Here is a 13,954-nt window from a genome sequence, read left to right as displayed (position 1 = left end):
GCAGGCAGGAGCGCCGCCCTTAGATCTGTGAAGAAGAAGAAGAAGCCCAACCTTGCTCATTTATTATTCATTATGTGTCAAGGCGGCCCCGCCCACCTGTTGGTCTCAGGGACGTTCCTTGCGGCTCAGCTGTTCTATCTAGGCGGTTATGCCCCCTTTGTTTTTTAGCGAAGCCTACTGCCTGCAGAGGGAGGAACGCGTTAGACGGGAACAGCCGGCTGGAAGTCAGGAGGATTCCTGGCAGTGTGACGTAATATGTTGGTCACGTCAGTATGTAAACTAGGGTGACGTAGGGGCGGAGAGCACACTGGGTTCCCAGTATTTATTTATCCTATTGCGAGTGCGACGAGGATGATAAAAGGTATGAAAAAGTAAAGCTCATTGGCAAACACACGTATAAGTCAGTTTACCGAAGTTTGTTGAATGGGGGTAACATTTTATTTTTGCACTCATTCTTCAAGCAAAACCTCTTAGCTTGGGTACTTACCTCAGGAGAGGCAAGCCTGGATTTATATCACAGGAGCCTATAGGCACAGATGTCCTGGCACCCTAGACTTCTCCCTCCATGAACTTACAAACCCCTGCCGAAGTCGCACCACAAGGTGTGCTGGCTGTCCTAGCTGTCACTTCTCCTGTGCTTACCATGCCCATCATAGGTAGCTACAGGTGCCCTTTAGTATTAGGTACCCAGAGAAACATTAGTATTAGGTAGCTAGAGGTGCAACTCACTGAAGGGAGATCTCCTCAGCAGGGCCGGATTTGTACCTTCTACCGCCCAAGGCCCACTGTCACCAGCCTCCCCCCACCACCACCACAACAGCATCTCAACTCCCCAATTTTTCACCAATTAAAAAGTCTTTAAGTGAACCTGGCACAAAAAAAAAAAAATCTTACCTTAATAGATCCTTCCCATGCCCATTGTTACTGCACTGAGACCCTCTGAACATATTCAGAACCCACACAGCTGTCTGGGACCCTCTTTTTCCTTGTGCCTGCACTCCCATCTGAGTACAACCGTACTGGGTCTGCGTGAGCATGGTCCGCACATGGCCAGTAGCTTGAAGCCTTTCGTGCTTGTCTGTTTCCTCTGTGCAGAAGTGACTTTGTGCTAATGGGAATGTGAGGACCATACTCGTGCATGCCTAGTACAGTTACACTTGTACATAGGAGTGCAGCCACAAGAAAAAATAGGGTCATGGGCAGCAATGGGGGTTAAGAACGTTCATGACTTTGACACCCCAATATAGGTAGCTAGATCCTGTTTACCCTTTTAGTATAGGTAGACAGGTGCACCTCCCCCCTTAGTGTAGGTAGTCAGATGCTGACACCCCCCTTCCTTTCCCCCAGTACAGGTAGCCTGATGCTGTTCCCTGATGCCCCCAAATTAGTTTTGGTAGTCAGATGGTGCCCCCTCCCCCATGGTATAGGTAGCCTGATGATGTCCCGTCACCCCCATTAGTATAGGTAGTCAGATGCTTACCCCCTTGGCCCCTACCCCTTAGTATAGGTCAGGGGTCTCAAACTCGCGGCCCGCGGGCCATTTGCGGCCCGCGATACAATATTTTGTGGCCCCAAGGCCCCAGAGCTTGTAGGGGCCCCCAGTGGCTACAAGAGGAAAAAAAAATTTTTCAAATCGGCCTTATAGTTTTTGAGAAAATCGATTTTAAAGTTGCAAAGGAAAAAAATACACATTTAAAAACCCGCCGACTTTAATGGTTAATAGCAAATCCACCTTAAATGCTAGAAACCCTAAATTTGCAGGATATGTTAAGGAGATCATTAGGAATAAGAGGAAAAAACAATTTTTCAAAAAGACCTTATAGTTTTTGAGAAAATCGATTTTAAAGTTTCGAAGGAAAATAGTATACTTTTAAATGCGGTAAATGTCACTTTTAGTAGCAAGCCTAACGGTAGTGTAATTTTACATGTATCAAAAGAAAGAGCAATACATTTCCTGACAGAGTTTCCAGGGGGTCCATACGCAGCCGCAGCGCTTTGGCCAGGTATCGCTATACAGCCGTAATATGGCTGTATGAAGATTCCTGGCATTTTTTCCTATTTTCCCAATTTTTTTTTTTATGTTTAGAGTGGGCGGGCAGAGGCGGCGATCCGCCGCGATTGACGTCAGGAGGGGCAGAGCTGAAGCTGAAAGCTCTGCCCCTTCCAGGAAATGCCGGCGGATTGCCCCCGGGGCAATTTGGGGGCTCTGCAGCCCTCGTTTTGCGGCGGGGACACGTGAACTCCCTTATGCGGCCCAGCCTCATCCTGACTTTGCCTCCTGCGGCCCCCGGGTAAATTGAGTTTGAGACCCCTGGTATAGGTGATGCTGAGTCCCCCCCCCCCCCTTTGTATAGGAAGTCAGATGCTTTATCCTCCCCCCCCACCCCCCCCCCCAGTATAGGTAGTCAGATCGCTGGGCTGCTTGCCCTCCCTCAGTATAGGCAGCTAGTTGCTGTCCCGTGTCACCCACCACTTGCAGAGGAAGGAGCTGCCTGGCACGGATGTCCTCTTCTAGTTGACCCCCCGGCCCACCCCCCTTCCGAAGCAGAATCACTCACCTCTCACCAGGCTTCCAGCGCTGAGGCTTCCTCTGTCAGCTGCCGCCGTGCATTGCTCTCTCCTGCTGGCGACTCCCCTGCATGTGACTCTCGCCGGTAACATGCCAGCAAGTCACATGTGAGGGAGACGCCAGCAGGAGAAAGTGAAGCACGCCGGCGGCTGACAGAGCAGTGACAGAGGACTCATCGGCGCTGGAAGCCTTGTGAGAGCTGAGCGATTCTGCATTCGCTCTCCGGGGAAGGAAGGGGGGGCGGATCGGTTTGTTGGCGGCGGCTGAGCTGATTGATCCAGCCGCTGCCCGCCTCAGGAAGCCGCTCGGCGCTGCCCAGGTCTCCAGAAGAGAGCCTGCATGCAGCCTACTACTGGCAGCTGCAGTAGTGAAGGGGCGGCTCAGGACTTCGCAGAGCGGTTCTCGGAGCTGTTGACAAGTGTAGTCAACTTGTCACCACTTGCCGCCCCACATTTGCTGGTAAATTCTGGCGCCCTAGGAACCAGCCTTGGGGGCCTTCTCACAAATCCGGCCCTGCTCCTCAGTGGAAAGTGCTGGGTGAGTAGCGTCTCATTTACGCTCTGATCAGGGCTCTGAATAGGGAATGAAGGAGAGAGCTGCCTCTCCATCATCAGGTGCCTGTAGGCACGTGCCTACAGTGCTTTATGGTAAATCCGGCCCTGAGGAGAGTGAAGCCTCTGGATCCCTCTGGCTAGTTCCCTGTGGCCCTCTTCCTTGCTATTTCAGTGCTGGGACTAGCACGGAGCTGAGCGGCAGCTACTGTGCATGCACTAGCCGTATGCGCATGTACAGTGCAGGGCGAGCTCCATGGAACTTCAGGGGTCCCAGAAGCTTCCCTCTCCTGACTATAAAAACTCTCAGATTTACTTTTAAATCCCTGAGATGAGAAAGCGTCTCAGTTACCATACTTACCTGGGGCTTCCTTTAAGGGAACCTGAACTGAGTAAAATTATTTAAAATAAACACATGACTTAGCTGAAAATGAATATTCCATACTTACCTCTCTGTCAGTTCCTCTCAGAGGCTCACAATTTTCTTCTTACAGTGATCCCTACCAGTTCTGACATCATTTTGTCAGAACTGAAATATACCACTTGCTGTCAGTTATATATCAGCAGCTGTCAGTTACAACTGATTGTGCAAGGTAATGTCCATGTTTCCCTATGGCTCAAGTGGGTGATATTACACTTGTGGACCACAGTCTTTTCGCCCCTTAAAGAGAACCCGAGGTGGGTTTGAAGAATATTATCTGCATACAGAGGCTGGATCTGCCTATATAGCCCAGCCTCTGTTGCTATCCCAAACCCCCCTAAGGTCCCCCTGCACTTTGCAATCCCTCATAAATCACAGCCACGCTGCTGACAAACAGCTTGTCAGAGCTGGCTGTGTTTATCTCTATAGTGTCAGTCTGCTGCTCTCCCCGCCTCCTGCAGAACTCCAGTCCCCGCCTGCATCCCTTCCCTCCCTGCTGATTGGAGGGAAGGGACGGGGGCAGGGACCGGAGCTATGCAGGAGGCGGGGGAGCAGCTAAGACTGACACTACAGATGTAAACACAGCCTCACAGCATGGCTGTGATTTATGAGGGATTGCAGAGTGCAGGGGGACCTTAGTGGGGTTTGGGATAGCAACAGAGGCTGGGCTGTATAGGCAGATCCAGCCTCTGTATGCAGATAACATTCTTTAAACACACCTCGGGTTCTCTTTAAGGACCAGAGCCTTTTTTTCCATTCAGACCACTGCAGCTTTCACGGTTTATTGCTCGGTCATACAACCTACCACCTAAATGAATTTTACCTCCTTTTCTTGTCACTAATACAGCTTTCTTTTGGTGCTATTTGATTGCTGCTGCGAGTTTTACTTTTTATTATATTCATCAAAAAAGACATGAATTTTGTCAAAAAAATGATTTTTTTTTACTTTCTGTGCTGACATTTTTCAAATAAAGTAAAATTTCGGTATACATGCAGCACGAAAAATGTGGACAAACATGTTTTTGATTCAAAAAAACCCATTCAGTGTATATTTATTGGATCGGGTAAAAATTATAGCGTTTACAAACTATGGTGCAAAAAGTGAATTTTCCCATTTTCAAGCATCTCTGACTTCTCTGAGCACCTGCCATGTTTCATGAGGGGCTAAAATTCCAGGATAGTATAGATACCCCCCAAATGACCCCATTTTGGAAAGAAGACATCCCAAAGTATTCAGTGACAGGCATGGTGAGTTCATAGAAGATTTTATTTTTTGTCACAAGTTAGCGGAAAATGACAGTTTGTGACAAAAAAAAAAAAGTTTCCATTTCTTCTAACTTGCAACAAAAAAAATGAAATCTGCCACGGACTCGCTATGCTCCCCTCTTAATACCTTGAAGTGTCTACTTTCCAAAATGGGGTCATTTGTGGGGTGTGTTCACTGTCCTGGCATTTTGGGGGGTGCCTAATTGTAATCACCCCTGTAAAGCCTAAAGTAGCTCATTGGACTTTGGGCCCCTTAGCGCAGTTAGGCTGCAAAAAAGTGCCACACATGTGGTATTGCCGTACTCAGGAGAAGTAGTATAATGTGTTTTGGGGTGTATTTTTACACATACCCATGCTGGGTGGGAGAAATATCTCCGTAAATGACAATTTTTTGATTTTGTTTACACACAATTGTCCATTTACAGAGATATTTCTCCCACTCAGCATGGGTATGTGTAAAAATACACCACAAAACACATTATACTACTTCTCCTGAGTACGGCGATACCACATGTGTGGCACTTTTTTGCACCCTAACTGCGCTAAGGGGCCCAAAGTCCAATGAGTACCTTTAGGATTTCACAGGTCATTTTGCGACATTTGGTTTCAAGACTACTCCTCGCGGTTTAGGGCCCCTAAAATGCCAGGGCAGTATAGGAACCCCACAAATGACCCCATTTTAGAAAGAAGACACCCCAAGGTATTCCGTTAGGAGTATGGTGAGTTCATAGAAGATTTTTTTTTTTTTTGTCACAAGTTAGCGGAAATTGATTTTAATTGTTTTTTTTTTCACAAAGTGTCATTTTCCGCTAACTTGTGACAAAAAATAAAATCTTCTTTGAACTCACAATACTCCTAACGGAATACCTTTGGGTGTCTTCTTTCTAAAATGGGGTCATTTGTGGGGTTCCTATACTGCCCTGGCATTTTAGGGGCCCTAAACCGTGAGGAGTAGTCTTGAAACCAAATGTCGCAAAATAACCTGTGAAATCCTAAAGGTACTCATTGGACTTTGGGCCCCTTAGCGCACTTAGGGTGCAAAAAAGTGCCACACATGTGGTACCGCCGTACTCAGGAGGAGTAGTATAATGTGTTTTGTGGTGTATTTTTACACATACAGATGCTGGGTGGGAGAAATATCTCTGTAAATGACAATTATTTGATTTTTTTACACACAATTGTCCATGTACAGAGAGATTTCTCCCACCCAGCATGGATATGTATAAAAATACACCCCAAAACACATTATACTCCTTCTTCTGAGTACGGTGATACCACATGTGTGGCACTTTTTTGCAACCTAGGTGCGCTAAGGGGCCTAACGTCCTATTCACGGGTCATTTTGAGGCATTTGGATTCTAGACTACTCATCACGGTTTAGGGCCCCTAAAATGCCAGGGCAGTATAGGAACCCCACAAGTGACCCCATTTTAGAAAGAAGACACCCCAAGGTATTCCGTTAGGAGTATGGTGAGTTCATAGAAGATTTTATTTTTTGTCACAAGTTAGCGGAAAATGACACTTTGTGAAAAAAAACAATTAAAATCAATTTCCGCTAACTTGTGACAAAAAAAAATCTTCTATGAACTCACCATACTCCTAACGGAATACCTTTGGGTGCCTTCTTTCTAAAATGGGGTCATTTGTGGGGTTCCTATACTGCCCTGGCATTTTAGGGGCCCTAAACCGTGAAGAGTAGTCTTGAAACCAAATGTCGCAAAATGACCCGTGAAATCCTAAAGGTACTCATTGGACTTTGGGCCCCTTAGCGCAGTTAGGGTGCAAAAAAGTGCCACACATGTGGTATCGCCGTACTCAGGAGAAGTAGTATAATGTGTTTTGTGGTGTATTTTTACACATACCCATGCTGAGTGGGAGAAATATCTCTGTAAATGGACAATTGTGTGTAAAAAAAAATCAAAAAATTGTCATTTACGGAGATATTTCTCCCACCCAGCATGGGTATGTGTAAAAATACACCACAAAACACATTATACTACTTCTCCTAAGTACGGCGACACCACATGTGTGACACTTTTTTGCAGCCTAGATGCGCTAAGGGGCCCAACGTCCTATTCACAGGTAATTTTGAGGCATTTGTCTTCTAGACTACTACTCACGGTTTAGGGCCCCTAAAATGCCAGGGCAGTATAGGAACCCCACAAGTGACCCCATTTTAGAAAGAAGACACCCCAAGGTATTCTGTTAGGTGTATGGTGAGTTCATAGAAGATTTTATTTTTTGTCACAAGTTAGTGAAAAATGACACTTGGTGAAAAAACAATAAACATCAATTTCCGCTAACTTTTGACAAAAAAATAAAATCTTCTATGAACTCGTCATACACCTAACAGAATACCTTGGGGTGTCTTTTTTCTAAAATGGGGTCACTTGTGGGGTTCCTATACTGCCCTGGCATTTTACGGGCCCTAAACCGTGAGTAGTCTGGAAACCAAATTTCTCAAAATGACTGTTCGGGGGTATAAGCATCTGCAAATTTTTAAGACAGGTGGTCTATGAGGGGGCAAATTTTGTGGAACTGGTCATAAGCAGGGTGGCCTCTTACATGACAGGTTGTATTGGGCCTGATCTGATGGATAGGAGTGCTAGGGGGGTGACTGGAGGTGATTGATGGGTGTCTCAGGGGGTGGTTAGAGGGGAAAATAGATGCAATCAATGCACTGGGGAGGTGATCGGAAGGGGGTCTGAGGGGGATCTGAGGGTTTGGCCGAGTGATCAGGAGCCCACACGGGGCAAATTAGGGCCTGATCTGATGAGTAGGTGGTGACAGGAGGTGATTGATGGGTGTCTCAAGGTGTGATTAGAGGGGGGAAATAGATGCAAGCAATGCACTGGCAAGGTGATCAGGGCTGGGGTCTGAGGGCATTCTGAGGGTGTGGGCGGTGATTGGGTGCCCTAGGGGCAGATTAGGGTCTAATCTGATGGGTAACAGTGACAGGTGGTGATAGGGGGTGATTGGTGGGTAATTAGTGGGTGTTTAGGGTAGAGAACAGATGTAAACACTGCACTTGGGAGGTGATCTGACGTCGGATCTGCGGGCGATCTATTGGTGTGGGTGGGTGATCAGATTGCCCGCAAGGGGCAGGTTAGGGGCAGATTGATGGGTGGCAGTGACAGGGGGTGATTGATGGGTGGCAGTGACAGGGGGTGATTGATGGGTGATTGACAGGTGATCAGTGGGTTATTACAGGGAAGGACAGATGTAAATAATGCCCTGGCGAATTGATAAGGGGGCGGGTCTGAGGGCAATCTGAGCGTGTAGGCGGGTGATTGGGTGCCCGCAAGGGGCAGATTAGGGTCTGATCTGATGGGTAACAGTGACAGGTGGTGATAGGGGGTGATTGATGGGTAATTAGTGGGTGTTTAGGGTAGAGAACAGATGTAAACACTGCACTTGGGAGGTGATCTGACGTCGGATCTGCGGGCGATCTATTGGTGTGGGTGGGTGATCAAATTGCCCGCAAGGGGCAGGTTAGGGGCTGATTGATGGGTGGCAGTGACAGGGGGTGATTGATGGGTGATTGACAGGTGATTGACAGGTGATCAGTGGGTTATTACAGGGGGGATAGAGGTATACAGTACACAGGGGTGGAGGGTCTGGGGAGAATCTGAGGGGTGGGGGGGGGGGTGATCAGGAGGGAGCAGGGGGCAGTTTAGGGTTAAAAAAAAAATAGCGTTGACAGATAGTGACAGGGAGTGATTGATGGGTGATTAGGGGGGTGATTGGGTGTAAACAGTGGTCTGGGAGGTGGGCAGGGGGTTGGTCTGAGGGGTGCTGTGGGCGATCAGGGGGCAGGGGGGGGAGAAATCAGTGTGCTTGGGTGCAGACTAGGGTGGCTGCAGCCTGCCCTGGTGGTCCCTCGGACACTGGGACCACCAGGGCAGGAGGCAGCCTTTATAATAGGCTTTGTATACATTACAAAGCCTATTATACACTATCCGTGCGGCGATCCGGGTGCTAGTAACCCTCCGGCGCTTCCGAACGGCCGGCGGGTTACAGCGCGAGGGGGGCGGAGCCATTCCCCGGCGGCTGATCGCGTCACGAATGACGCAATCGCCGCATAACCACGCCCGCCGCTGCCACCGCCGATGGGCGTATTGCGGTCGTTTGGGCCCAGCCCTTGCCACCGCCCATCGGCTTAAGGCGGTCGGCAAGTGGTTAACAGTGTGCTAACCAGGAAGCTGTTATGGGGTAATTTATTTTTTATTTATTTATTTATTGTATTTATAAAGCGGCAACATATTACGCAGCGCTGGACAATAAATAGGGATACATACAATATTTAGGGGTGACATACAGCAAAAGAAAACCTGAACTGAAAATAAAAAGTCAAGATAAACATACACAAGTCATACTTACCTCCTGTGTAGTCTACTCCTCAATCTCTTTCTCCTTTCGCGCGTCCTGTTTGTCCACTGTGATCAAGGGAATTCTCCATCCTCCATTTTGAAAATGGCCATTACCCCATAACAGCTTTCTGGTTAGCATACTGTTAAACTGTAACATCGCCCACTTGAGCCATAGGCAAACATAGACATTACTTGGCACATCAGTTGTCCTCTCAGCTATAACTGACAGCAACTGATAAATAACTGACAGCAACTGATATATTTCAGTTCTGACAAAATGTTGTCAGAACTAGAAGGGATCATTGTCAGAAGAAAATGGTGAGCTTCTGAGAGGAACTGATGGCAAGGTAACTATGTAATGTTCATTTGAAGTTACCTCAGGTGTTTATTTTATATAATTTTGCTTGAAACCCGCCAAAATGCATGATTACGGAAAATTGTTACTTACCTATCGGTAATTTTCCTTTCCCGATGCTTACATGTCGTCACACTGGGTAGTTGTCCCGCCCCCTCTACCCCATAGGACCCGGAAGTAATAAATGTTTGACTCAGGCCCCACCTCTCCAGTCTATGTGACCTCGATCACTGAGGCCCACAGAAGGGAGGGGTCGTGTGACGACATGTAAGCATCGGGAAAGGAAAATCACCGATAGGTAAGTAACAATTTTCCGTATTCCCTATGCTTAATGTCGTCACACTGGGACCTAACTAGGAAGAAAATGAAGGGAGGGAGACCAGATGCTGTGCAAACAAAGTAATTTACTTCTTTAAGTCATATGTGATAACAGAACAGTTTTACCAAATAAAGTAGATGAGTGAGCAGTCATATCAACCTTATAATGCTTCATAAATGTATGAATTGTGGACCAGTTTGCAGCCTGGCAAATTTTATCCGCTGGTACACCATTAAATGCGGCCCATGAAGTGGATATACTCCTGGTTGAGTGAGCACGTATTTGCTGAGGTGGAACCAGGTTCAGAGTTTTATAAGCCAACTGGATAGCCTTCACTATCCAAGAGGATATTGTCCTTATTGATGCTGGTTCTCCCTTTCTGGCACCACCTGGAATTACCCACAGCCTATCTGTCTTCCTAAATTCAGCAGTAGTTTGTAGGTAGACAGTCACTGCATGCACCACATCTAATGGATGCGGGTGCTGTGTGTCATCTAAAGTAAATGCCGGAAGGGTCCAATCCTGACTCAGATGATAGGTTGTAACTACCTTGTGAATAAATTCCTGCAAAGGTCTGAGGACTATTTGATCCGGAAAGGTAGTAAGGTAGGGTTCCCTGCACCCTAGTGCCTGAAGTTCAGATACTCCACGGGCTGAGGCTATAGCCACAAGAAAGACAGTTTTTAAAGTCTTATTCCATAAACTACAGTCATTAATCGGGTGAAAGGGTGGAGACGAGAACACCTCGAGAACCATGGGTAAATCCCATTTAGGGAAGAGTGGTTTGCTAGGCGGTCTTATTTTGAGTACAGCCTTCAGGAATTGCTTGACCATCGGATTGGTAGCCCAAGCAGTGCCGGTGAAAACGGATAACGCTGATATGTGCACTTTCAACGTATGATATGCCAGGCCCATGTCTAAGCCCCCCTGCAGAAACTCCAATATATGACAAGGCTCTGGACTTGAAGGATCTATTTCCTTTCCCTGCGTGTAACATAGGAATTGATTCCACACTCTCTTGTAAGTGTTGTTGGTAGTAGGCTTCCTAGATTTAAGCATGGTAAGTATAACTGCGTCTGAACAGCCTCTTTCTTTTAGCCTTTGCCCCTCAGCATCCATGCCATGAGATTCAAGCTTTGCGGGTTCTGATGATATATTGTCCCCTGGTATAGGAGCTTGTGATTTCAGGGTAGTGGTAGAGGCGGTTGGATACTCATCTCCAGTAACAGTGAGAACCAAGGACGGTTGGGCCAGTGTGGTATTATAGCCACAACTGTCACTCTCTCCCTCAATAGCCTGACTAACAACCGCTGAATGAGTGGCGTTGGTGGGTACACATATGCCAATCTGGTCGACCATGGTGCTGAGATTGCATCTACTGCTGTTGCTCTGCTGCATTGATATCGGGTGATGAATCGCTTGCATTTGGAGTTCTGGGGAGTTGCCATCAGATCCAGATCTGGCGTTCCCCATTTCTGGCAGATCCATTGATAGACCTCCTGGGATAAGCACCATTCGTTGTTGCTGATCGTGTGTCTGCTTAGGTAATCCGCTGTGGTATTGTATTTGCCCAGGATGTAAATGGCCTTCAGGTCCCACAGATTGTGTTCCGCAAATTGAAAAATGTTGGCAGATTCTTGTAATAATTGAAGACTTCTAGAAGAACGGTCCCTTGATCTTGATCTTGACCGACGCCTGGATCTCGAACTGCGTCTCCTTCTAGATCGGCTTCTATCTCTTCTGTGACGTTGAGACGGGCTTCTTCTCCTGGACCTTGATCTGGATCTTGACGATTTCTTGGAACGCTTCTTTGGGCTGTCATAAAAGACAGTAAACAATTCAGTATGCACTCTGTTTCAAAAGGGCAAAAACCTACCTTAAACACCCCCCTACCTTTCTGCCCTTTGCTGGTCTTTTTTAGGTGCATCGGAATCCACAGGTGCAGATGAAGGCACTGCAAGTAATGAAAGATAGAAAGCAAGCTAAGCAGCAGTGTAATAAAACTCTATAGGCTTAGGCAAGACATCGGAGTCCTAAAGACCTATCCTCATCATCCACCACAATCCGCTCCTGCTCCATGCTGTCTTCCGTGGCGCCGTGCAGCAGAGTCTCTGGCCACTCTCACCGCAGCGTTAGCCGGCGGAATATGCGCGCCACTAGGCTTAAATTTATCCTCCAGCACTTCCTGCTTGCCTCCCATCGGTCGGCAATGACAGGAGGAGGTGACGTCAGTCGAGGAGGAAGCCGGCTCTGTGGAGCGCATGACGCATTGCCGCCGACCAGTCAGAGCGAGAGGACTGGTGCGGCGAATGGGAGAGACAGGAGAGACATGAAGTGGGCGGAGACAAGCGGGGACTGGTGGAACGCACGCTATACGGAAAAAAGGTGAGAAGGATTCCAGCACCGAAACATCGAAATTTAAAAGATGTACAATGAATCCAGTGCCCACACGTAGGAGGTAATTTATACCTATAGATCAGGCACACAATCCCCGAAAGGCCAGCAGAGCTAATTTATAGCTATATAGGGGCATCACTAGCAGAGGCAACTAGTGGGAAGCCGGAGGATCCAGCTAGGTAGGGAGGAAAATATCAAAAATAAATACCCACAAATGGCATCTGACGAATATCCGGATCCCTGGGGTGAAGTGATCGAGGACAAAAAAAAGACTGGAGAGGTGGGGCCTGAGTCAAACATTTATTACTTCCGGGTCCTATGGGGTAGAGGGGGCGGGACAACTACCCAGTGTGACGACATTAAGCATAGGGAACACGCTTAGTAAAATAGGTAGCATTGCATAACATTGGCGATTTTCAGTGAAAAAGAGCCCCAAAAGAAGCATTATGCTTCCAAAATAGAGTTTACTCCCTCATAGTTCAGAATCATTGTGATGGAATGGATAGCATTCTTGCCTTGTAGAACTACAACCCTGGGTTTAGCTTCTGACTTGGACTTTGTATGAATTTGTATGTTCTCCTCATGTATTTGGGTTTTGTCTGTTATTCTTTTAAAACATACTGATAAGTTGGTACCCCAAAAAACTGGCCTTAAAGTGTACCTGAGATGAAAGACATCTCAGGTACCATATTTACCTGGGGCTTCCTTAATCCCCCATGAGGCTGCTTAATCCCTCGTTGTCTCCCCGGGTGGCTCCTGTTCCACATGCGCAGCCTGTCCCTGGGAGCGTTCTGCACCTGCGCAAAAGTACTTCCCAAGCGCAGAAAGCTGCCAGCTGCGGGAGCGCGACATGTAGCCCGTCTGGCCAGGCTGCGCATGCGTGAGAGGAGCCACCTGGGGAGACAGTGAGGGATTGTGCCGTCTCATAGGGGCTTAAAGGTACTCAGAGCTCAGGAAAATAAAAAGATTTATACATACCTGAGGCTTCCTCCAGCCCCATACACACGGATTGCTCCCACGCCGCCCTCCTCAGTCTTCTGCAGAGCCGGTATCGGGTCCCTGCACTTCCGTCAGTCGGAGCAAGTCTACACAGGATAAGTGCGCTCTTTGCGTATCTCTCCAGCAGCTTCTCTTACGTCAGACTAGCCCCGATTGACGAAAGTGCAGGGACCCGGTACCGGCGCTGCAGAAGACTGAGGACGGTGGCGTGGGAGTAATCGGAGCTTATGGGGCTGGAGGAAGCCCCAGGTATGTGTAAATCTTTTTATTTTCCTGAGCTCTGGTACACTTTACGGAAGCCCAAGGTAAGTATAGAACCTAAAATGGCTTTCATCTCAGGTTCACTTTAAAGGATTACAGAGCCCAACATCTTATGATTAAAAAATATTGTGGTGATGGTAGGGGTTCAGCCTTCACTTACCACTCCCTCTGTTCAAAGATCTGTCCCTCTGTTCTCCTGTTACAGCCTCCCCCCCCCCCCCCCCCGTTTTCGTCTCCCAACCAGCTGACCACTATACAAATACTGCACCTTCTGACATGGCAAGATACAGTAGTCAGCTCAGGCCCGGATTTACATCACAGGATCCTATAGACACAGATGTCCTGGCACCCTAGACTTCGCCCTCCATGAACCTACATACCACGCCAAACCGCACCGCAAGTGTGCTGGCTGTCCCAACTGTCACTTCTATGTTACTTCCCTTGCC

General features: G+C 47.7%; 1 long non-coding RNA gene across 1 annotated transcript in view; it reads left to right on the top strand.

The window, feature by feature from the left end:
- The first annotated feature begins 218 nt into the window (after positions 1 to 218).
- Positions 219 to 13,954, top strand: part of LOC137541953 (uncharacterized) — a 147,988-nt gene continuing 134,252 nt past the window's right edge. Inside the window, exon 1 of the long non-coding RNA XR_011025312.1 lies at positions 219 to 361. This is a non-coding gene — a long non-coding RNA (uncharacterized lncRNA). The remainder of the gene's footprint in view (positions 362 to 13,954) is intronic.

The sequence above is a fragment of the Hyperolius riggenbachi genome, chromosome 12 (genome assembly GCF_040937935.1).
Source record: "Hyperolius riggenbachi isolate aHypRig1 chromosome 12, aHypRig1.pri, whole genome shotgun sequence".
Lineage (NCBI taxonomy): Eukaryota > Metazoa > Chordata > Amphibia > Anura > Hyperoliidae > Hyperolius > Hyperolius riggenbachi.
This window is presented reverse-complemented; position numbering and strand designations above follow the sequence as displayed.